This window comes from Vanessa atalanta, chromosome 4 (assembly GCF_905147765.1).
Source record: "Vanessa atalanta chromosome 4, ilVanAtal1.2, whole genome shotgun sequence".
NCBI classification, from domain to species: Eukaryota; Metazoa; Arthropoda; class Insecta; order Lepidoptera; family Nymphalidae; genus Vanessa; species Vanessa atalanta.
The window spans coordinates 3969095-3984571 of NC_061874.1; positions in this window are offsets into that span (position 1 = coordinate 3969095).

The window sequence follows — 15477 nt, forward strand, 5'->3', positions numbered from 1 at the left end:
AGTAATTTATACGCCAAGCGGTTGACAAAAAATCTTCAAATGTGGGTAGTTCGTAACTTTAAATGGCTATTAAGGAAGTTGTTTACTGTTAGCCGCAAGCGAGTTACTTCTCGCTTTCTGAAACTATTTTTATCTTGAAATATTAAAATGGACTCAACAACAAAGGTTCGGATCATCCATGAAACGATTTTTCTATAAAGTATCTAAGTTCAAAAAGTCAAGTATGCTTCATTTATTCGAAAATATCAAACAAATGGGCCAATCCAATATACTTAATACATATTTTTTTTTAATATATAGCTGGGCGGACGAGCAAATGTATAATAATGATGTGATGGTAAGTGGTCACCACCGAATATAGACATTGCCGCTGTAAGAAACATTAATCCTTCCATACACCGCTAATGCGCCACCAACCTTGGGAAGTGGTAGTTACATTGGCTCACTCACCCTTCAAAACGGAACACAACGATACTGGTACTGGCGGTAGAGTACTGAGTGGGTGCTTATTACCCAAACAGCACAAAGTCAAGAGACAATATAAACAAAACGCATTTAAAAACCAATTCATATAAATTATTCCGGTACGTTATTCTTCAAAGTTTAAGTCTCTATGCAGTATAGTATAAACGGTGTGACCTTTCTGTTCTATGTGATATTATATAAAATTACCTTTTACATAATAATATAGATCCACTAGCTTATACATTGAAATAAGAGTTACATATATCTGGAAACCAATTCTATTCACGTCTCCTCCATCATACGATATTCGTAACACAATCGTTAGTACCGTTAGTATTATCCTTATCGCTATTTTTTATATTGACAGCTGTATATATATATATATATATTATATAATATATTACATTTAAAAATACTACTTAGTGCCGAAATGGCCAAGTGGTTAGAACACGTGCATCTTAACCAATGATTTCGGGTTCAAACCCTGTTCAAAATTTTTGTTTATAATTCATCTCGTGTTCGGCGGTGAAGAAAAACATTGTGAGGAAACCTGCATGTGTCTAATTTCAAAGAAATTTTGCCACATGTGTATTCCACCAGCCCGCATTGAAGCAGCCTGGTGGAATATGCTCTAACCTTCTCCTCAAAGGGAGAGGAGGCCTTAGCCCAGCAGTGGGAAATTTACAGGCTGCTAATGTAATGTATGTTATGTAAAAATACTACATAACGTAATACTAGAAACCACTTATGCTGTATATGATATCAAGCAACTATGTGATACCTCTGTCATGTTAAATCTCATCTATATTGTGATGGGTATTAATACAACGTGTCGTTTCGATTAGGATTAGTATTTAGTTAGATTACTTAATCCCTATTACTCTGATGGACTTAGATGTACCTAGTCATGGTTTAATAACAAAGGTCTTATTACATATATATATACAATATTTGATTGACAAAGGATGTCAATTGTGATATTATATTTGATTTTATGTAAGTTGTGTCGTATCGTTATAAATAACTCACTCACACACCTACTGATTATTGATTTGAAATAGAAATTTCAAATATTTTTATTGTTACGTACTCGGATTTATGTATCTTATTATTACAATATAATTATTTTGCAATAAAACAGTTTTTATTCGACCATATCCCGCTAGTAGTTGGTTAATATGACTGTACTAACTGTTGTCCGCGGCTTTTTTTTTAATATAATTACAGATTAACTTAAAATATTACGTTAATTTAAGACCTCTTTGTATACCACATTGGTGTGTTTTTCACCCCTTATTCCAGTGATCATTTTTAATCAGTAGCCCAAAAATAAAGTTCCTTGCTTCTAACTTCAAAAGTGACGGATTTCCAGACTAACCAATATACGAAAAGTCAACCCTTATTTCACCCCCTCAGGGGTAAAATATCCAGAAACGCTTTAATATGTATGGAGTCATTTTTATCAGTATCCGAAAATTAAGGTTTTATGTTTATAAATTAAAAAATGTTGGACTTCCATACAAACTTTCAAACCCTATTTCACCCACTTAGGGGCAGTATTTCCAAAATTTCTTCCTAAGTGGATGTCTACTCAATAAAACGATCCTACTTACCAAATTTCATGGCCCTAACTTTAATAGTATACGCTAGGCGATGATGAATCAGTCAGACAGGGCATGATATTTTGTAAGTATAGATTAAAGATTTAATAAATATTCTGACAATGTTACGTATTACAGAAATTGGTACACAACAGTTCCAAATTCAAATTATTATCAATTTTATTTTCATATTAAATTATATTCTTATCTAGTCTAAATGTTATTGTAATACGTAATTATGCGAGATATTTTATGCGCGATATCTCACTAGTTATAAAGTTTCGATGAAATTCGATAAAAAGTAGCTAATTTAAATTGCTCTATAAAAATTATTATGATTTTCACATGCTCCGACAATATCGTAGATACTGTACGCATTAGTTCAGTGATATACGGACGTCCTTGTATTATATTATTTTTATTCCTCTCAAGATTAGAAAGCTATCGCATTGTGAATTGTAAAAACGATCCTTTTATAAAAGTATTTCTAAATTATCTTTTATTCCTGTTCTAATGATATGGCGTAATGTTATAGTATTGTTTTTAGGTAAAATCTACATGTTGTAAAGAATTGAGTACTTTTCCCAAATAAATAAATAATGTATTCCCGTGTTTTCTCAATCAAACAACTTACGCTGTAATTTCTGTTCGAAGTGAACTGAACACGAAGGTAAATTTCCCAATAGTGGACTCTAAACACTTGAAAGTTTAACATTCTCGGACCAAATTTCGACAGAGGCCAAAGCTGCTATTAAAGTGGCACGTCAGCTAGCCATACAATTTAGTGAGGCGTTGGCCTTTCGCGTAGTTATATCAACAGTAGTGACGTTTACCCTTCAAAAATATGTATTTATAGAAATCAAATTCTATTTCCATTTGATTGACTTTTTATTATTGAAAATTTATATACTATTATATTAATATATTATGAGAGGATATTATTTCCTTATAAAAGTAATCCGATAATCTTTTAATGTCCCAATACTGGGTTAAGCCCACCTCTACTTGCCAAAAAAAATGGGTTTTAGAGCTCATTCCACCACGCTTACTCCATTGCGCGTGGTGGATGTAGCTGACGTACATCCGACACGTAATTATAAATATATTTACATTGTCTATTTATGTGTAATCAAGACTAATTGTTTAGATTTCTGAGATAAGCAGAAATTATATCCTGAGTTTCTTGTGAATTCTTCTCCGTAGTATTTACTTTCCGTCGGTATCTTTTGTAAGGTGATAATTCAAAAGTTCTTATATAAGCTACTTAAATAAAGAGTACTTTGATACGATTCGATATATTTTAGATTCACTACTTTTGTTTACCTTAACGGTAACGGTTCATTATGAACCCAATAACAAATAGCATGACTTCTAACTAACAACCAATTTAAGTATAATTAAAATTTTAATAAATAAAGTTCTGTAATATAAAATCAAAATTTCCTGATTTATAAAAATGATAATATAATATGATATTTAGGTACATCATCATAAATAAAGTGTTTCATGACTGTTCTATAATAATTACATTTCTTAAAATGACTTATGTGCTCAATATCTGTTCGTGACAACGATTTGTGAACGGCAGTGTCGAAAAACAACTCTTATATATAATACAATAAAGTTGAATATTAAACTTGGCGAGATTCAAACATATTTTATCCGAATAAAGACTATATTAAAACAACATCAATCATATTTATTATTTCTAAAAAAATACAATTTATTTTAAGCATTAATTTAGAATAAGCAGTGTCTTCTGCTCATTGTGTTTGTTTCTTCATTGGTATATTTTCCTTCTTAAAAATAATGTTAAAATATAGTACAAATCATAATCGTTATGTGCCCGAAGGCTGGTGTTATAATATTCGAGTCCAATGTTCGAATGAAATTGATTTAAATGATTCCTTGTTTAAAGATTCTTGTTATGTAAAACTAGGCGTTTTAAAAACTTACTTTAGAAAAATCCAACCATTTTTACCGGACCAAGCCATGCCTAAACCTTTAGAGCTTAATTCATTATGAGCTCGCCAGTAGACTAATGAAGCAATAAAATTTGCAAATAATATATTAAAAAATATCCAACCTTAAATTATAGCACAAAATACTTACTTAAACATAAGTAATATAATATAAAATTTAAAGTGTAAACCGGACGTCAATCAAAAAAAAAATTACAAATTAGTTATAGATATAATATATAAATACTCTAATATAAAACATTCTAGAATTAACAGATTGATGTTACTGCTACTAAAATCCTTGTTCTAAGTCTATACATGTCTTACCGAACAGTCGGTAGGGTACGGCTTCATAGTAATCGGGTCGATTATAAAGACATATCGGAAATCTGTCACGGGGGCGTCATATCCGCGACATGTGTTTAAAATCGCAATATACTGGATAAAGGGGAGTTTACATTACATATTTATGACGAGATTGATGGGATAAATTATCCTTGTAGGCATTATTCGTGTACATTTTATATTAAAAAATGGTCGATATGCACTTGGGTCAATGTAACATTCATGAACGGTTTTATTGACGTTCGTATATTTAACGGTTCGGTCATCGAAGAAACTAAATTTGTGAGACTAGAGTATCAATAATTTTGATGAAAATCGCCAGCTGTAAGAGAGGCTATAACTATCGTTCGTATAATGAGTTCTAGAACTATGCTGAAGTTTTTATTAATTGCTTGTAAAATCGAGTTCAGAAAGTAAGACGAAGAAATGTAATAAAAGATAAATATTATCAATTCCATTTTAAGCTTCCAATTATGATTTTTTTATCATCCGTCTACAATCAATCCTAATAAAGAACACGAATATACGTAATAGTTACAAGAATGCTAGAATCGTTAGTCCATTTAATTACAATTCCAAATACATGGAAAGAATAATCCAACAAAAAAAAAAAATATCTAAAAGCAATTTTAGACTGATACTATTATAATCTTTTTCACGTTATTAGTCTTTCCACAAGGACAGCTTGAAACGAAGCCGGAGACACTTTTGAGAGCTGTCTCCGGCTATAATATAAAAAGAAAAACTTTTAAGTTATTCTACCGCCAAACATCAGTATTTGGTATTACTTAGTTAAATACCATCTTAATGACGTAATCGTAAATGAGAAAGCTAAAAATCGATGGCAGTACAAGTAATATATAAAGCGCCAACATTTTTGTGTAAATGTAACCAGGTTTAGGTTTTCCATTTGCCTTTAAAATTAAACTTAACATTTACGACACCTACGAGTTATTGAAAAACACTCGCGGTCAGATGAATGTCCAATTTTAATAATATTTTTGATTTACAGCCGACATATCAAACTTTTGACGTAGGATAGTAATTACATAAAATATCCACGTTATACATGATAAGATATGGAATTAAATCTTTAGATATGTATTTAATGTTTCAATAAAGATTTCCCTAATATTTCTTAAAAAGGTAAATAAACACGTAAAGAGTTAGCTAGTCAAGCCTTGGTTTTGTGCAAGACCATCTAGGTCCACATACCTACCATTCATCACATATTCTATCGCCAAACATCAACACTCAGTACTATTGTGTTCCAGTTTAAAGGGTGATGGCATCCATGTCAATACAGGCACAAGAGAATCGTAGTTCCCAAGGTTGGCAGTGTGAAGAATGGTTTATATTTTTTTAGATTGCCTTACATATCCTATAAAAGGGCTAAAATCCTATTACAATTGCAATTGATAAAAAAAAATTACTAGTATATATATTGAAACAACTATTTGTATAGATCAGATCAGACAAATCTGTGCTTCGTTGAATATAATATTCGGAACAAATCATTGTTTGTTGGATAAATATTTCAGTTTGTCTTTCATTAAATATGTTAAAATCATAATGTGGTGTAGAGTAGTAATAAACAAATACTTGGTTTTGCAACTTAATAAGAGGGACGTATAATCATTATAAATTAAAAATAAAATCCGACTGAGAAATTGTTAATCACACATTAACAATTCATTTGTGAATTAGAACTATTCATTTGACACCAGATTAAGATTTCAAAGCATTTTTTTTTCAGGACCATCTGTTTGAAAGATTATATCGGTTCGCCAGATCTTCATATTCCACTACACACACACACAAAGGCACACTCGCCAAGGAACTATATTATGAGCCTTTATATAAAAAAACTAAACCTTACACAAAAAGCATCTTAATAGTTAATCACTATTTAGATAAACATTAGATGACACAAAATACGAAACAAATCATTACATAGAATGGTAATATTTTAATTAATCGTTTAATCATAATAATTCTCTCTTACACACTCATCATAAATTCAATCGTACACACATATTCACACACAAACACGTATTCAAACATTCACAGATAAATACAATGCTTACCACATCAAAATAAATTCATATTTTTCTCAATTAAAAATAATACATGAATTTACTGATTATTTATTATTGTATATTAAGTAGATAACATATCTCATCAAACTAACCGCAGAATATGAGCGTGATATAAGCAGATCAGAATGTTATGTGCAACGTAGACTAAAATATAAAATTTGTAGGACAGACAAACGCAGGGTCAGGAGTTGTGATTTAATATTTATAAATTATGTGCCTTATTCACGTAACTTCATTTATTTTCACGCTATAAGGATTTACTATTAATTGATTGTTATATCATTATTATAAATAATATCTTTTATCATCACCATTTTCAGATTCCAATGGTTGGCGTATCATTGTAAGTTTCATCCACTAGGATGGTTTGAAATCAAAAAATGGGACTCTAAGATGAAGGTACTAAGATTTAGTAGAATAATAACAACTCACTTTTCAAAATATAATAAGTAACTTGCAAACTACAAAGTAGAGCTCAAGCAAATAACATTAATGGTCAAATCATATACTTAATTCAACTACAATGTTCAAGTAAAACCATATTATATTTTACGAAAATTTCAGACAAGCGCAATAATCTGAAGTTGAAAAATCACAATATTAAACATTCCTATATTGAGCCTATAACCGTAAAAAAAACTTCTCCAAGTCCAATAAAAATCTTGGGCATTTCTCCTCTGACGGCAATAAAAAGTTTTTGATTGTGAGTTTTGTAAATACTCTTTTTACGACAAAATTGTTTCATAATTCATTCAATAACGACGTACATTCAAACACAAAGAGATAAATAATATTTTATTAACGGTAGGGCTTCTTGCAGGCCTGCTTTGGTGCGTACCACCCATACGTCAGTAGTTTTACCACCTAATATTACTACTTTTTATAATGTTGTCCCTTTTTCCTATCGATCTTCATCGGATACCGGATCTTAAGTCTAATCTGGATGGCTGTCAGCCATACTGTCCATAACAATTCATCGATCTTCATTTTGAGATTATTTTTTTTATGGCATTGGTTAGCGTGCTAGTCCGCTATGGGCCACCTGATGGTAAGTGGTCACCACCGCCCTAGCCCTAGGGCGGTGGTGACCAAAGGCGCTGTAAGAAATATTAACCATTCCTTACATCACCTATGCGCCACCAACCTTGGGAACTAAGATGTTAAGTCCCTTGTGCCTGTGATTACACTGGCTCACTCACCCTTCTAACTGGAACACAACAATACAGTGTACTGTTATTTGGCGGTAGAATATCTGATGAGTGGGTGGTACCTACACAGACGGGCTTGCAGAAAGCCCTACCACCAAGAAATAGCCTAAATAACGTCAGCTCATACAATAATTACTTTATAAAAGTACGATTAATATACAAAGTAAATTTAATGTCATATACATTGAATATATACATAATATATAGCTGACTGTACTCCCTCACCCTTAAGTCTAAAGTCAAATAATAGTTCCGTTAGTTTGTTCAAGTGATTATATCTTGTTGAAGCGAACTCGTGATTTTGCCTTAATATAATTGATTTATTGTTCAACGGTTGATTGTTTTAATATTGATTTAATATATTCTACAAAGCATTTTATATAAGTCTCGATTGCGTAAATAGAACCTTGATAACACACGTGATCACAATAATGATTTTAATCATATTTATTTTACTCAGTGGTATAAAATATCATCATCAGGAATCATGATTTATTTTTTATGATAAATTCTGACACGTCATGTGAATAAATAATCGTTACATGGTATAAAACAAAGTCGCTGTCTATCCCTGTGTATGCTTAGATCTTTAAAATTACACAACGGATTTAGATGCTGTTTTTTAAATAGATAGACTTATTCAAGAAGTATGTTTATATGTATAATACATGCACAATATAGTAGAGAAACACCAATAATTTTAGAGATTTCCAAAGTAATTACGTATTAAACACATTTTTCGCGCTTACATTGCAAATGCTGGGCTCAACCTTACGAGATAGATCAAAATAATGTACTACAATATTGTACAACTTAAAAGGTCTTTAAAAAAGTCCGATGGTATTCGTCTATCCCTTAGGGATAACCCACAATAAAAAAAAATTATCATTTACATTTAACGAGAAATAATTACTTATTTTCGAAGCGATTTTAAGCAATACAGCATTAATCCTTATCTTATTAAGTTCCTTAAATACATTGTGCATTTAATATAGACCAATATGGCGCTTTACAGTATGTAATTCAAATTAATATTTTCGAAGATATTACAGATTTAAAACGCAGGGACAAAGCGGTTTATATTGTCTAACGACTGAAAAACTGTGAACTTTGTAAGACATTCTGTAGTGTATTTATTTCGATTTCGATTCGAATTATTTTCATTATTTAGCATTTTTAGCATTAGCAAATAAATAGCCCGTAAATGTCCCACTGCTGGGATAAAGGCCTCCTCTCCCTTTGAGGTTTGGAGCATATTCCACCACGCTGCTCCAATGCGTGTTGGCGGAATACACATGTGGCAGAATTTCGTTGAAATTAGACACATGCAGGTTTCTTCACGATGTTTTCCTTCACCGCCGAGCACGAGATAAATTATAAACACAAATTAAGCACATGAAATTTCAGTGGTGCCTGCCTGGGTTTGAACCCGAAATCATCGGTTAAGATGCACGCGTTCTAGCCACTGGGCCATCTCGGCTCTATTTTCATTATTTAATTCTATTCAATTCATTTCTATAAAACTTACTTCTCATTCTTTCTAGAAGTAAGTTCGTAATCTCGTTTCTAAATGCTTCATAACTAAACATATTTTTTTTTACCGTACATTAAGGAAATATTATGAGAAAATTTCGGACGTTTACGAGTACAGTTATGTTCTTGTAAAAAATTCATCTATGTTATACATAACAAAAGGTAACCATGGGTAGCGAAAATATTATCTGAAACGATGATCCCCATGGGTCATTTTCGACTAATAATACCCACTTTTTTAAATATCGTCTGAATCGCTGTTTTCAATAAAATACGGCAACGGTTTTTTCCTTCTCGTTTACAGATAAAGATTAACTGAGATTAAAAAATAGACTAACAGCATAAATAGCAGTATACCTTAGAGTGATAAATAAGTTAATGGAATATTATTACAAGACAAAATAATAATATCATGTATATTTTTAAATTTTATGTATATTTTAAGTCGCTGCAAATGAAAAACATAAATCAAACGTGTAATTAATAAACATTTATCTCAATTATCTTTTTATCGATGCTACCATATTATCTTGATAATAATACCAAGAAAAATAATGATACTATATGTACAATAGAAAAAAAATTCAAATAAGTTCAAAAATCTTAAATTAAAATCAACTCATTCTTGCAATTATTGATAGATTGATTCCCTGACCGATAACCTTAAAAGGCATTTTATATTTTAAATGTTAATTGACTGAAGTAAAACATAAAATTACTATACGATGATTTATTTTGACAATGAAATTGTTAGAAGACTATGATTAAAAAAAAAATTAGTCATAAAGTTTAAGCAGATAGCAACTTATTAAAAAAAAACACTTGTATAAAAAATTACTAAGCCATTATACAAGCCCCCTTATAGGCACGTGCTCACAAGAGTCCCTGATTAAATCGGAAACCTTAAAGAATCATCGGTTAAACGATATTTGATCCTGTCCTTATTAAAACCACGGCATAAACGTGTGTGGCTGTTGACATAATTAAATCTTTAAAAGGATTGACTACCAGGAAAAATACTCTTTTATTTCTAACAGGAAGGTTGACGTAACCAATTTGCTATTCCATTATTACTCAAGAAAAGTAATATAATAATAATTTTCCTTGACGATTTAGAATATAATAAAAACATGTGAAATTATTTTATGAGTTAACAGTACATTTTTTAGTGTAAAAGATTTTTTTTTTCTTTTCAGCGCATTTAAATAAAAACTTGTTTTAAAAAATTTTTTTTTTTTAATTTATATATGGTAACATTGTTTTCTGTACATTCATTTTACCCTCATATGCCTTACACAATATAACAAAATATACGCATGACATCAGCTTTCCAACTGGAAATAATTTATAGTGCACACTCGACACCAAAGTCACATTATTGCTCTCCGCGAATCTGTCCAACATTGTGAATGCAGCTCGAATAAAGACCTTTGTTATTTGTTTACACTAAATAAAGTTTATATCTATCAAGCGTGAATTATTGATGTTGATGATTTAGTTCGAGCCTTTGAATTACACCGCTAGACTAGATCAGATTTCGAATATCTAATGACTTAAAAGTACGTATTATGTAATTGATGTCTTCTGTGGTTAAATAGAAGCTTGGTCTGAATTCTCTTATATTTTCTTTAATCAATAACTCAGCAACCGTTGGAGAAACAAACTTTCATAGCCTATGGCAACATCCCGTTTACTATTTACGAGCTTATTATTATAATTCAAGGTCAATTCGGAACTTCGACTGCCAACTCTACCAGTTTCACATTTAATAATTTCCCAAGTAATTTTTATTTTGTCATGTGTATTATTAATTTTATTTTGTATAATTAACGATTTTGCCAAAATCACATTGTAATTTTGTTGCTCAAATGGCTGTATATAATAAAAAAATAATTTATTATTATAATCAAGTAAGGCTAGCGTAACGTCATCTAGGTAGAAAGAATTTATGGAATTGCCGATACGCTCGACTTTCATTCTAAAAAATAAACATGCACACACTAGCCTAATCCAAATCCATAGTTGGGTACTTTGTAAAAACTTTCGTGTACCTAAATATGGAGCGGCCCCGTGAAAAAAAAAAGTATTCTAGTGTGAAATGCAGCTTTAATTTGACACATTGAGACGTACGAGTCAGTCACTTTTCTATCATTATTCATCATTAATATTTATCAGTAAATAGCATACATAATTTTTCTATTAAGTTAGTTACTCAATCCCTATTACAAATGTCTTAAACCATACACAGATTAATTAATACCGTTGCTCAGAACCAAAATGCACTCTGTTTTTACTTAGAGATTATACAATGAGATATAGGTATTACAAATGCCCGTGTACTAGTATTTCCTTTGTTAGACCTGACAACATCACTATGAACAAAGATACAAAGCCCAAATCGGATCAAATATTTACCCTGTGCGACCAATCGACTGAACCTAAGCGCGGGTATTTAGTGCGGCTAAACGGTGAAATTAGACCAGTGAACTGAATATTCGTTAATTATTATACACTAGCTAACTGAAGTATTTGGGTCGCTGTTTGGTGTTTAAATTTCTCATATTTAATTTACATTTTTTTTTTAAATATTAATTGAGAAAAATGTCAAAAAAGGTTCAAAGTCAAATTGATTGGAACGTTCTGTATATAATTTGAAAACCGTCTAACACAAATGGCTTCTGTTCTTGTCAAATTTTATAAATAGAATCTAGAGTTAAAGAGAAGTATCTTCGTGTATAAACAGGGTCCCTTAAAATTTAATAAATTTATTTAGTATTCGTGGTGTTTAGGGGGCGTAAATTATAGAAACGCGTTAGTCACTGACATATTATATATTCAACGATAGATATGTACGTTCATATTAAAAATTTGTTCAAATGCTGTAAAGAGTTGGAACTAAAACTGTAACTATAAAATGCCATTATAATTGCTTATAAGAAATAATAGCTAAAACGTTGTTAACGCCGCGAATTTCATGGCGCTTACGCTTTTCATTCAACGTAGTGTAACAATGATTATGTCATCCCTATAGATTTGACAAATTGTAAGTTGGTGTGGTCTTTGAATATACATTTTTTTCTATTTTAGTATTACACTAATATAAGCTAGGTATTTAATCATTAGAACTACAAATAGTTATACTAATTAATAGTTTAAGATTACTGATTTTTTATTAAAGTCGAAGTTCATACTTTGATTCGAATTTTTGAATTACTATCACAACTCCGTATGCGCCCCCGTCTAATCAATGTCAAAGTCACACAAATGACAGGTGAACAGTCTGCTATATATTCTATTCTATTCTGCTGCAGCTATATTCAAATAAACAAAAGGATATTTGGAATGCCATATCTAGTGCGCAGTACATATATATCGATGGCGCTAATACTCGGTGAAGTAAAATTAGCTTAGAGACAAAAATATAGCCATCATAAAGTGATATTTTCAAATTATTGTGAATATCAAATTTATAAATCCCAATCAATAAACATTCTGAAAATTTATCAAACGCATATTTCATACATTTCGGTAGACAATTTTTAGTGTGAAGATTCATATGGGATACTTCCGTTACTCGTCACACTCTATAGAGTTTACAAACTAACTAATTATTTATTTATTTTAATTTATATAAAAATGGATATAGAGGAAGGGGACGACCAAAGGCGATGGATGGCCTGTGTGAAAGATGGATGGAAAGAATTTTAGATGATATCAGACAGAGAAGTGTGGAAGAAGAAGACATGCTGCCCCTACCCCAAATAAAATTGAGATAAGGGTAGGAGGATGATGATGGGAGTTTATATAACAATGTAAAATTTCTAAATAAACTATATACGATACTGATACGAAATATAATTATTTTTGCCTTTTCCTTTTCAAATAAGGTGTGAAAATCAGTTGTTCAGTAAATCCTAGCATTTCATGCATCAATATCGTGGCTAAATAAAATTACTCTCAACGCCGAGTTAATAAGATAATTATATTTATTAGCAGTAATGGCTGGCAGCTTAAATGAGCTTAGAGTTATTAGTCGGTTCGCTTCCACAACCATTAGCCGTCAATCTCAATTTGTCTAGACAATATTTTAGGTTAGGCTAGACAGATGAGCATTCGGACCAACTTACGATAAATAAAACCTCCTTAATATACACAAGCATCAATACGAGTACAAGGTACGCAGGCCAGTTCTTACAATGTCAACGCACCAGCAACCCTGAGATACTTTCCACAAGGAAAATGTGGTGTCACTTTCGAGTGCATTGCTAGGTACAAACCTTGCACTGCAATGCACTCGATCACTCATCAAACTAGAACAATACGTCAAAACAAATTATTGGTGTTTGGTGATTAAGTGATATTTCTGAGTAAGATGCTAAGGAACTGAAGGGTCAGTGCCATATCTATGAACAACTTCTGTCTAACTATCAGATGTGTTTGAAAGCTGTCATGCTGGATAATCCTCGTCATCGTACTTAGTGTCTAAGACAAAAAATCTTTTGGAATAGATGGTAACCACCTTAAAGAACAATTTACGGAGAGACATATTTAAAGTTTTTATTTATTTAACCCAGACCATGTTAATAATTTTTGTATGATTATTTTATATCGACCGCACTGTTTAATAAATTTCGTGTTTTCTTCACCTAACGTGACATTAGCAAAGCCACTTTGCATGAATTTAATTAAACATTACATCTGCAATTCCAACTTTCAAATTAATGGATAAACTTACAGACAACATCGTGCCTCAGTATTGAAATATACTTTTGGACAGCAAAGTCTCAAACATAATATACCAATAATGAAAATTTGGAATATTCTATAATTAATATTTCAAACACATATATCAATATAATTATATATCTAAGCATTTTATCATTTTTCGCTAAGTGAACTGTTATAACAAAGCAAGAACGCAACGCAAGCAATGTACGTTTCCTCGTAGACAGGTGGACATTGACCTTACCAAGCTGGCGCGATCCAATTGGATGAAGAAAGCACAGAACCAGGAGCTTCGAAGCTTTGATGTATCTGGAGAAAGAGGCTATGTCGAATAATGGACTGCTTTGAGTAATTATCGATGCTAATCAGAGTGATATCTAACAGATCACAAGAATATATAATAAAAATTAAAATTAAGTACATTGCTTTTTATTATAAAACCTTTCCCGGAAATAGTTATTCCAATTCCATTATCTGTTTTCAATCACACTTAATTTAATCATAAGTAAGGCTATTTACCGTTAAAATTGTCATGATAAAAACAATTGTACAGAAATAATTAGATATCTTTTTAAAAAAAAAAAAAAACGGTCTAAAAATGTTTCTCCCTTATTATTAAAGGGATAGCAATTTCTCATATTTAATTACAAACGGAAATTCGTCGTCCAGACTTATTAAAAATATTCTAATTGCTTAACTTCCATCAAAAGAGTATAGACCGTCTTAACACAGCCAGGAGGAAATAAAGCAAAACTATAAAATAAGAGAAAGCGCTCGGAATGGAAATTCGTTAAAGTAGTTTCCTGGCAAAGCTAAGAATATCATCAGTGGAAATAAAAGACTATTTACAAATAGCAATTAGTGTTGAGTGTCCTTTGAGATGAGCCCTGGATCCAACTAAATGGCATTATGAATGCAGCCGACTTCTTCGCACTTAGGGCGTTGGAACAGTGATGTTCTAATACTGATGTATATTATGTGTATTCATAATATACTTACCCTCATGCTGTCTCTTTTTTGCTCATATTCGTACTTATTAACAAAGGATGTAAGTTATTTTGGTGGTTACTATTTTAAATTATTTTTTATATATACATCATTCATGATATTATCGTCGTCAAGAGAGCCAACGACCGGTGTACGAGATCTCTGGAATATTTCATTTTGAGTGCGTATTAAAAGTTTTTTTTTTGTAAACAAGTAAAACTAATACCTCAAACACTTGATTTAATAAATATCGTGCATATTTCCTTAAAAAATATTTTTATCCTAAAGCAATGAAAAACTAATTGTAATATTGTGAAAGTCTGAAAATCTAATTACTTTTGTAAAAATTTGCTCTTTTCAAAAAATTACAAACAAATGTTTCGAAAAAATATTAAATCAACTTTAAGAATCCCAGTTAATATTTTTGTGTCATAAAGCATTTGAACTATTTTTAAAAGGCAATTAAGACGGACGCGATCGCGATTTTCTAAGACAAATTCACCTTACAACAAATTAAAAAGAAAATTCTTTACAAAAATACAGCGAAAACTGG